Here is an 11,195-nt window from a genome sequence, read left to right as displayed (position 1 = left end):
CACCTCAGGCATGCAGGTACCTCCTCCAACAACTGTCATCTCAGGGATGCAGGTACCTCCTCCAACCTCTATCACCTCAGGCATGCAGGTACCTCCTCCAACAACTGTCATCTCAGGGATGCAGGTACCTCCTCCAACAATTGTCATCTCACAGATGCAGGTATCTATCTCCTCCAGCCTCCATCACCTCAGTGCCATCACTATCTCCTTCAACCTCTGTCACCTCAGGGCTGTGGATACCTCCTCCAACCTCCATCACCAAAGCTTCAAGAGCACCACCCCGAAGAGCGTATGATGGGAAACCAGCTCTGTATTTTCAACTCTACCCTTTAGTTTAATCACTCCAGGTAAATGCCGAACAGCAAAGAAACCCTTTGGTAGCGTTTGGCAACAATATAAAATGGCGGGTGAGGCAGCTGGGGATGCCCTTCCCCGCGGGGCCGGCGGTCCCCACTCCGGGAATGCCACAGCCGGCAAAGCGCCGCTCCCGCCTGCCGGGGAGCGCACCGGCGGCCCTGCCCCGCATCCCAGCGCCGGGACACCGGAGCCCCGTTCCCTGCCGCAGGCAGAGTGGGGAGGGGAAGGAAGGGGTTAATGGGCGCTGGGTGTCCCCGGCGGAGCAGCCCCAGCGCCCGGCCGCGCTAATAAGCCGCTGCCGGGGACCCTGCGGCGGCTTTCAAACCCGGCCCGCTTCAAACGGTGCCACCCCGCCACCGAGGGAGGGCGATTAGAATAAATGACCGGAGTAATTAACTCTGATTGGGAACCACCTGACTGGAAAGAGAGGCGAGGAGCCGTGCAGCCGACGGGCTTGTGGCCGAGAGAGGAAGCTTTCCTTTACCCCCGTGCTTGTGTGTGCTAAGAGAGCTCTTCCTTTCAAATAGGTATGTGGGGGCACTAATGAAAAGCAGCTTTCAGCCCAGGGCCTCCCCATTCACTCTGAAAGGGGCAGAGAAGAAAAGCTTCAAAGTAGAACTAATTTACTTCATCCAAGCCCGGCTTTGGGCAGCCCTGCAGTTTGTACTGACACCGCGACAAAATATTGGTTAAAAAAAAAAAAAAAAAAGGCTTGTCCTGTTTGAGGAGGTTAAACATTTTCAAACCACCTGCAAGTTGCTGAATTTTTTTTTTGTTAGTTTTTTTTGGTTATTTTATTTTATTTTAATATGGCTATTAAGGCCTTCATCCAGAAATCCAGCCTTTCCATTCCCCGTGCTGCCAAATTTTTCAAAGCATGAAGGCGGTCCCTTCCCTCTAGTGGTGGGAACTTCATTTTTTTATGCTATGGAAAACAGTAACAATTACACATACCTTTTTTTTTTTTTTTTTAAATAAGACTGGCAATCTCCAGCAGCCCTTAGGCAGGAATCATATTCGCTGTGCCTTGGCTCTCTCTGCCACGCTATTCTTAGCACTTGATTTTACAAAGCAGAGTTACAAAGAGTGAGGGCATTACTACCTGCTGTTTTACAAGCAATCAGCAATTCATTGTACCAGTGTTGTCCTGTACCTGCTGAGTAAACGCTTTAAAAAAGTTCCACTAACTGCCCAGTAACAACTACAGTATGGTAGCAAAAGCAATTCACCAAATGTTTATACCGAGCCTCTGATTTATTTGACAGCTTTACACCTTCAAGACATGATATAATTAAATGTTTTGACAATGAAACAAAAATTGTATAAATTAGAAAGTCGTTACAAATCTACAGTATCTAAAATGAAAATGTAGTGCGACTATAAAACAGGATTTCTAAAATGCTTCTATAAAACAGATAAAATGTATTTCACTTTTAAAGAGTGATTTTTCTATCCTTAGACTTTCTGCTACTGTATTAGACTATTATACATCTAAAAAATTCCTATTTTAATCATTCCATGAATGCCGTTCAAGAAGACTAAAAATGCAATACTGTGTTATTTTAAAAAGGCAACCAAAACATAGCTTAAGCAAAAATAGTGGGCCCAAAATATGAGAAGACCTTTTAAAACTTAAAATACTAAGCATTATCTTAATTAATTGTGTCAATTGTTGTAATTTTGCTTGTTTCAAAATATAAACCAAGAGCTGCCACGATGTCTTAGGGGACAACTAACACACTGTGATATTAATCCAACCCCTCCAAGGCACTCAGTTCAAACCTCAGACAACACTTTTTATCTGCGTAGACCAGCGAGACACAAACCGGCACTTCCTATTGTGGAGAAGAGGACACCAGGAATGCTGAAAATGGGGTTCAGAAGGTGAAAAACTTGAGGCTGACCATGCCTGTTTTCACAGGGCGGCCCAGGAGAACAGCAGGAATCACTATTTATGTTACAATTGAAAACGAGCATGTTAAAAATCAGATTTTAAAATCGAAACAAGTGTCCATAAACTATGGTTGCTCACTCCAACGTCAGTTCATATCTTTAAAATGCAGTTTCATTATCATTTTTTGGTAGTATGTGTATAAAACGTGAGCTCATTGCTAGACTTAAAAGCTAATTGTTTAAACAATGTATAATTATATAACCATTATTTAAACATTAAAGCCTTTAAGCAACTATGCAAAAACATTTAGAATCAACTTTGCAATGCAGCTGAAGAGCACTGTTGTTCTAAAGGAAACTGTAATCCAGCAAAAGGTAACAATGACCAGTTGTTTATAAAAACCACTGAAATGTTTGGGAACTAGTTCACATTCTCATGCTATGTTTATGTTTCCATTCATCATCCTTCTCCTTGAGAAGATAGCTCAAAAGGAAGAAAGACTGGAGAACAAAATTTTGTTTAAGTTACACATGTAGACGTCAGGTAATTTAACAAATAGAGACAAAAAAGGGATGCCTGTGTATAGCTAAAATCATTATTGCATTAAATCATTTTCTCCTCTCTCGCTCTCTCTCTGAGGGACCCATCCTTGCAGTGTGGTTTATATTTATTTTGTAGATTCAGATTTGCCAGGAACTTCTAAGTCACGAGTGAAGAAAAGGAACCTGAAATACAATCAAAATGTAACAGTATTCTGTATCTATAAATGTTACTGCAGTGTTGTCAATTAAAGAACAGACATGATCTTTGCTTAAAATGTGTCTCTTAATGATTGACTCCTGCTCTCTTTACACTTCTCTTCCATCATATTGTAACAGAATAAAACACAACATAATACTGTGCCCATAGAAAATAATTTGGCAGTGATGTGACATTTCCAAGACTGGTATAGTGGGCAAATGGAAAACAGTTATTCATCACACTGTTCATCAGGAGGAATATGGCTGTGGTGGACTGTATTTCTGAACAGAAATATCTTTTTTTGCCCCATTTACAAATTACTGAAGCCACGTATCACATTTCTGTTATGACTTATGTGATAACTGAACGTGGGGCAATCGTCTTCCTTTACACCTTTGTGGAAAAAGGTTCAGGAAGTTATAATTTTGTTTAATCAAATGTTTGGGTTTCAGTTCCAGATTCAGTTCCGGGTCTGTCCTCCAACTATCATGGGGTTTGAAATAAATTATATTAAGAAAATTGTGAGAATCAAAGTAAAAATAGGTAGCACTCCTTGGAAAGAACTTATTCTCTACTTTGTTATTGTTTCAAGAAAAATCTAGGATAATCACAAACAGTCATATTTCAAAAACGTTTTTTCTGTGACAACCTGACAAGAGAATTCTTGCCACATAAGGATTAGACAGGGTATGCTTGCTTACTACCAAACAATCCAAAGTAAGATGAACTTCTCTGACTGGTCCTATTGAGTTACTGCTGTATTTAATTTGGGGAGTGGCACAGAGGATGGCTGAGTGCTTTAGGTTGAGTATATCAACCTTAATGCAGAATATTCCAAACGTTTACTAATGTAATGCTAGAAACCATTTGTTAATCCCTCAATTTACAACACCCTCAATTCTCTAAATACCTTTTTTTCCCCCAGGATGTAAATAAATTCAACTGGATATTTTATAATTAAACAAAACATCAAAGTAATGGACATTTATGCAGCCACCCCACACTGATGGATTTTTTTTTTTAAACTAAATGTAATAATAGAGTATGTCTACTACTTCTCTTAGCATGTATGCACACATACTAAAATCTATTCAGAAACATTGTTTTATATTAATATAAATCTTGGTATTGTTATTCCACAATAAATTGTTATTTATTGTTATAAATTGCTTTATAAAACAATTTAGATTTAAGAAAACCTTATCCTTTCTCCCTCAAAACAAACTTGTATTATAGAAATATTTAGAGTCTATTCCAGGGATCAGGTGACATGGAAATACACACTCAGAAAAATTTCATTTTATTTAGAAATCTCCTAGACAAAGTCAGTATTTGCCACTTGCCCTCATGCATACAATCACCTAGACAGAAGTGTGCACTATCCACAATCTTTTTGACATTACAGATGAAAGTACAAAGTATACTGCACTGGAATTACCATCAGCCATATTTGTATTCCCCTTCTCACAAAAACTCAAAATCCAGTTAAATTTGGTTTGCAAACATGTACATAAATGGAAGAGTCTTGAAATTCTGCTTAACTGATTCCTAAAGAGTAATCAAGGAAAATTTTTGGTGACTTTGCATAATGACCTTGCCACTGAGATGAGAGAATTAATCCTCATGCCTTAAATTCTTTCAGATCAGTTATGTGAATCCTAATTTTTATTTTAACAACCCTCCTCTCCAGTTTCCTCACACGCAGGCAAACAATAAAATGACCGATGCCTTTCCACAGGCAAGAAGGGATTTAGGAAAAGGTCTGTCTACGTCTACATTTCATTCTTTTTTTATCTAAAGCGATCTGTATTCATCATTGAATTGTGGCAATGTTAACGTTATTTTATTCATTAAATATTTTTGTAAAAATTCAACCTCTAAATAGGAACGAATGTATCAAATGACCCCACGCCCTAACTCGTAAGGAAATGAAGTAACCTGCAGCAGTGATAGAAATCACGCGCAGAGATTCTGCTACCTAAAACCTCTCTCAAATTTTAAAGCATTTAAATAAATCTCCCATTCACCATTTAAAAAAAAAATCATAACTAAATAGCCACCTTGAAAATTAACAGAATTAACTATAAAAATCTGAGATTTGATATTATAACAATCACAAGTGCATATATTTCAGAAAGTTCTGTTGCAGGGTTTTTTGTAAATTTGTTTTAGCTTGAGCAAGCTCCCTTCTTGCTGTTTACATACTAAATATATACATGATGTAGTGTAAAATCTAAAACTTCAATACCTCCTTTAAAATGTACATTCATAAAATCCGTAGGTATGTAATCACAGGGACTTCTCATATAACATAGTAAACACCTTAGAAGGCTTTACATATTTATGTCACTTGTGCACTGTACATACACTAAACAAGCCATTTAGTTTTCTTTTTTACAAAAATACACCAGGCCACATTATAAAGATTTAGCATAGCACTACAGAAAATAAGGGAAACGTGCCATGATTTATTAGCCAATTAAATGCGTAATTACTGATTTATCCTTCAAATTACCTATGAAAAGCCCTATTGTTATGACCTGAAATGAAATTTTTAGTGTATGATTATTGGCAATACTAAAAACTCACAAGAAAAATGTTCAGCTTAGTGTTTATACACACACATACACACAGATATAGAGAAAGATAAAAACTTTTTACCTGCAAAAATCAAAGTGTGTATATGGGAAAAGCCACTATTATCATGACATAATGACAATTACAATTGTATGGTTTCATATTTGACTTAACTATATCTGTTCCTGCCCCAAAACTGATTGTTAAGATGTTGGCAAAATATATTCCTGGACACTGGAGCAGTAAAAATACTAACATGCAAAAGGTTCTTAAAATCAATTGGTGCTAACTTTTAAGTATTACAATTATACTGTTGGTCCTGAGCTGTGGATATATGTAAGAAATTCAGTATTACACTCTATGGACAAAAGAAAGAGAAAAGAGAGTCCTTAAAAGCTTGTGACTTAGTGATGGACAGAAACTTCATCAGCTGCCTTGTGTTTCAGTGTTTGTTTTCCAGTCATTTCATTGCCACTAGATGATAACAGTACAGTGTAATGATTAGGATTTAGTTCTGCACAGAACTTGCATGGGCAATACTCAAGCACCCAGCAAAAAACCTTCAGAGAGGGAGAAGAGTCGGAACTTGCAGATCTACCAGGAACAGAAAGCGATGGTGGCTGCCTAACCATGTAAATTCACAAGAACATGGTAGTCTCTGCCAAGCACAAATCCTGTCTGACCAGTGACTGTGATCTTGGGAGTGGGGAAGAGGGAGGAAGAGAAGAAAAAGACCTTCGTTCCTTCAGTAAGTTTGCACAGGGAAACCAAGAGGAGGAAGGAGAAGGGCTACACTGCCAGCTCCTGAAAGCCACAATTCATTCTTTCCAGTTATGCGAGAGTTAAAAAATTGAAAATTATTATAAAAAATTTTGGACCTCAAAATATAGTGTGATTTTTAATTGCCTAGGAAAATTTGAGACTTCAGAGTTCAGATTTTCAACCGTCTATCCACAGAATTAGAAAACTGCTTTGGAAACTGGTAAATGATAAAACCTTAAACTTCTGAAAGCTAACCATTTTGAGAGCAACAGCTTAAGGAAAAACACAAACTAAAGCAAAATTTAAAGTGAGAAAGGCTGGAGACTAAAAAATGCAAAAACCTCAAAGAAAAAGTTTACTTGAAACCACAAATAAAAAGAGATTGTAGACTAACTTCACTATGTAACCTAAAGATCCTTCTACATAAAACAGTGGGGGGTTCACATTATATTGAGTGAGACGTACACTAACGAACATTTTCAAAGGCCTTACAGCTGCTGGACCACTCAAGAAAAACTAACTGTTTAGTACAGCCAGTAAAAAGCACATAATTAATAAAAATATGAAAACAAGCAACTAAGGTTACGTTGAGCCTTACGTTAATCTCTGCACACACAGGGGTATAAAATGCAAATATTACCAACAGTTAAGTTTCAAAAACTTGTTTCTTTTGCAGAGGACTTCATTAATTCCATATGTATAGCAAGCCTGTCCTTTTTTAATACCTAAATCCCAAAGACTTCTCCTTTAGAAAATTCATAGGTTTGGACTTTGGCAAAACAAAATCAAAACCATGCCATACAGTCATTTTGATTCTGACGACGCAAAGTGACTCCACGTTCCTCTGATTAGACACATCATAATGACTAATACATATAAGGAGCAAAATTACCGTAAGAAACTAAAGTATAATTTACACACAAACAAGAATATCCATAATATTCACCATACAGGGGAAAAAAAAAAAAGTCAAACAAAAAACCAGACATCGAAGGAAGATTCAAGTACTGGTAAAAATCCAGTTGTAAAACTCCTGAGAACGATTTGTTGGTTTAAAGTTTGTGTGCTGAGTTGAGCTTACATAGGTACCATAAGTGCTTAAAACACTGAATTTAGATTTGATTTTTAAATATCTCCCCTAAGGAAATAAGCCTTAGGGGCGAAGTTTCTTGTCAGTTCACCTATTTGTCCATGTCTCCCTTAGGGCCATGGAAATCTCTGGCTTATTTCAAGTAGATTTGAAAGATGGGTGAAAGTCTCAAAGATAATTAGATTTGTACAGCTTTTCAGAAAATCCATGGTCAGGCACAGGCAAGAGGGGTAAACAAATACCTCCACCAAGAGAAATCCAGGCAGTACATATCCATAATACCCATGTCATTGTGTCTGGTGAGGCAGCATATGCACACTGGCCAGTTCATGGGCAGCCACCAAAAGTGGTGGTGCTGCTTCAGCTGCAATATCATAAGGAATATCTGGGAGAAGCTGAAGTTACTGTTAAGGGATGAAGAGTAAGAAGCAAAGGAAACACAGATGTAGGAAAGCGGGTTTCAGCAACGACTGGTTGCTTTCTCCAGGTAAGTGCTTTAAAGATGTAAAAATAACTTTCAACTCTCTTTTGAGAAAACTACGAGGTAACGTTGGAGATCTTCAGAATATGTACTCAGCAGGAGGAGTTTCAAAGTTGCTTATAAAAATATATATACCTGTTTCTTTAGAACTTATTTTTAAGTACTTAATCAGACAAAATAATTTTAGTGTCTTTTTAAATGTACTTCACAGATGTCCCTTATTCTGATTTATAAAAGAGGACATAAATTTAAGTTCAACCCAAGAAATTACATGCAAGTGTTAATACTAGAGTTAGCAAAATAGACTGACATATTTTATAGCTTACTGTGTATTACACCTTCCTAACTAGCTACATAAACTGAAAACGTGCAATATTTTTAATTAAGTAAAAAGACTACAGCCCTAGATGCTAAAAACATAGACTTTTAAAAAACACGATGATTCAAGGATTTTGGTAGGTAAAACCGAACTATGGAAAAATCTTTACTTATACATCTTCAAACACAGAGCAGAAATCAGCTTTCTGTTTTCTCCCAACCCACATGTGTCACTTCAAATTCCAAATCCAGATTTTGGAGAGAATGTGTATGTTTTTAGGACTTCTACAATATGCTAGGAAGCTACTGTTCCTAGGTATACTTAATATGAACCAGTCCCTGAAACACTAACTGAACATAAATTAAAAAATTTTGTCATTAATTTTATTTCACTCTGGAATCTCCATTATTGAGAACAAGGGGGTACAAAGCAGAATGTACATTCTGACACTGCTTTGTGAAATTTGGCATCCGTCAGTGTCATATAAAACACATCAAAAAAAAGCAGCACTACCAGTTTTAGCACAAATATTTAAAGTAGCTCAGTATAAACTTTACGTCCAAATAAAGTCTACTAATACCCAGCGAGCAGTGGCGCAGCTGCATTAGCTCATGTAATGTTTCACACATGGAAACCAAGATGCAAGATTACCTCATTTATGGTAACACTCATAAACTACACAGTACACAGTAAACATGTCTACCGAGCAAATTAAAATATCACTGCACTATGCAGCAGCTGAAGCTATCCAGAACCTGTTTATAATCCAATAGAAACAGAAATTTGTCTTCAGTTCTAGAAACAGGGGGGAGGGGGGGAATCAAAGTCTAAGTAAAATAAACTGCACTGCAAGTGTCACTTGCCCCAAGACTTCCTGCTTCCCACAAAAGACATGCACCCATTCTGGAGATCAAAGGTCATGGCTTTACAATAGAATACATTGTAAATAGGTTTAAAATAATTGAATACAACTGCAAACCAAGGACTCATTTATAGCTTGCTAGGAAAAAAAATATAGCTGTTTTAAGTCATTCCAGTATATGAACTGAAACCTGCATTATAAAACTGCATCTGCTTCAAAACTACCAGATCACCACCTGCATACCAGTTGGATTGGGTCATTCCACAGCCATCTAAATAATGAAATGCTTTTGAGTAAATTACATGCCACAATTGTTTTGATTATCCTCCACAATGTCTGGAGGAACACTAAACTTGGTCATACCTGGGTGCTCCACAGCATTCCTGGGACCCGAATCTCATCCCCAGGGAAGTTACAACCACTTACTCTTTCTGTAGCAGCAAGAATCACCCCAAATGCTGTAAATATTCACCTGCAATATGATTTACTTCTCATGCTGTACTAATTAAACTGAATTTACTTCTTACACAGCTGTCTGGTAGCTCAGTGCCTGGGACAGTGACAGCCTAACTGGGGGGATGGCACAATGCTCTCTTCCATTCTGCTGGTTTGCAAGATCCAGGATTACATGTCCCAAACAAATCAGCATTTAGTCTGTGCCCAGAGGTAGTGCCAGGATGTCACATATGTGAGTATCAAACCTGAAGTGAGGAATTTACCTAGTAGACACTAGACACCACCTGCTCTTCTTCTTTTATTTTTTTAATCCCTCTCCACATTTGTAAAAGGAATAAAGATATCAAACATAACCACTTATTCCCCTCCAATTCCATAAGATCGTATTTATTCAGTAACAGAAAAGGCCTGTTCTTTCAAAGGACTTTTTTTGAGTTTTTTTCCAAAAACAGCTTCTGAGCTGAAACAACTCAAAAATTGTTTGGAAAATGAGCATGCACAACACATACCTTACAATTTATTACAGCTGTTTTTGTAGACCACAGACTCATTCAAAATTTACAACAGGCACTATTTTTCAACCAACCAAAGCAACTGTGTCACACACGTCCACATTCAGTATCAACAAGTAAAATCTGTAGAATTATGACAGTTAATAAAAGCTCCTACAGCTCTGTGTGCAAAACCCTGCACAAGTTTTAATGGGATAAATCCTCTGAAAACAAACTATCACCTGAAAGTTATGTTTACTAGGACTTATCTGGCATGCAATCTGCCTCATATTAGTAAAGCTCAAATACCCCCTTCAGGGCCTAATAAATTTGGAGGTTTGTTGGGATTTGCTAATATATTTGCTATGTCACCAGGATTAAAGGCAGGAAATAATTCCACGATATTTACTTATCTCTGTTGTTAACCTCAGTTACCTCTATTAGACTAACAATTATACCACTACAAAACCATAATCGCCAGTCACAGCAAAAAGACAGTTCATCACAAGACTGAATTGATGCTCATTTTAACAATGACACATGAACAATTAACTACTGCCACTTTCTTAAATCAGTGGTTCTCAACCTGTGGTTTGCAGATGCCTTTGGTCTATGGAACACTTCTAAGAGACCACAAAGGGTAATTAAGGAAAGTCTTGGCTTACTGTCACTCAGCTTAAATTTGCTATCCAGGAAAATGTACCCTCAATGGAAAATTTTATGGGGGTCCCAGAAAAAAAACCTGCTGCCAAGTCACTGCCATAGATCTTTTCTTATGCAGCAGAAGCAGACCTTGGAACTTTTACAATAGTTGTGGCCTCTTAACTGCTGCAGGTGAAGAGTTTTCGCAGCAAAACTGCAAATCTGAAAAAATCAGGAATTCCAGGGTAATGTGATTTCTGGTGGAACATTCACCTTTGTAGGAAGGGTCTGGCAGATTCATTATCTTCTTTCAGTTCCTTGTTCTGGCAGTGTTTGTGGCTGTTAACAGAAGCCTACTGACTACTTCCAAACAATAAAATCAGATTTCATCCAAGAAAACACATAACTGACAGCATATGTCTAGGAGTACCCTCTTTTGCCCCATTGCACATTTCTTATTCTGAGTGATAAATTCCAGATTTTTCTTGGAAAAATCAAAATCCTCTACATAGCTGCAAAACAA

The 11,195-nt window shown here is 37.6% G+C and overlaps 1 protein-coding gene and 1 long non-coding RNA gene across 5 annotated transcripts in view; one reads left to right on the top strand and one right to left on the bottom strand.

Moving 5' to 3' along the window:
• LOC108499870 overlaps nt 1-3,022 on the top strand; it is a 3,355-nt gene extending 333 nt beyond the window's left edge. Inside the window, exons 2-3 of one of the 2 annotated variants that reach the window (XR_001875680.1) lie at nt 229-347; nt 2,930-3,022. This is a non-coding gene — a long non-coding RNA (uncharacterized LOC108499870). Of the gene's footprint in view, nt 1-228; nt 348-2,124; nt 2,178-2,929 lie in introns of those variants that run through there. The other variant, XR_001875679.1, reaches the window with a different exon arrangement.
• The window catches only part of LRBA (LPS responsive beige-like anchor protein), a 410,805-nt gene that overhangs the window by 71,814 nt on the left and 327,796 nt on the right, over nt 1-11,195 (bottom strand). The gene's annotated exons all lie outside the window — the stretch shown is intronic.

Source organism: Lepidothrix coronata, unplaced genomic scaffold, assembly GCF_001604755.1.
Source record: "Lepidothrix coronata isolate B3197 unplaced genomic scaffold, Lepidothrix_coronata-1.0 Scaffold79, whole genome shotgun sequence".
Lineage (NCBI taxonomy): Eukaryota > Metazoa > Chordata > Aves > Passeriformes > Pipridae > Lepidothrix > Lepidothrix coronata.
This window is presented reverse-complemented; position numbering and strand designations above follow the sequence as displayed.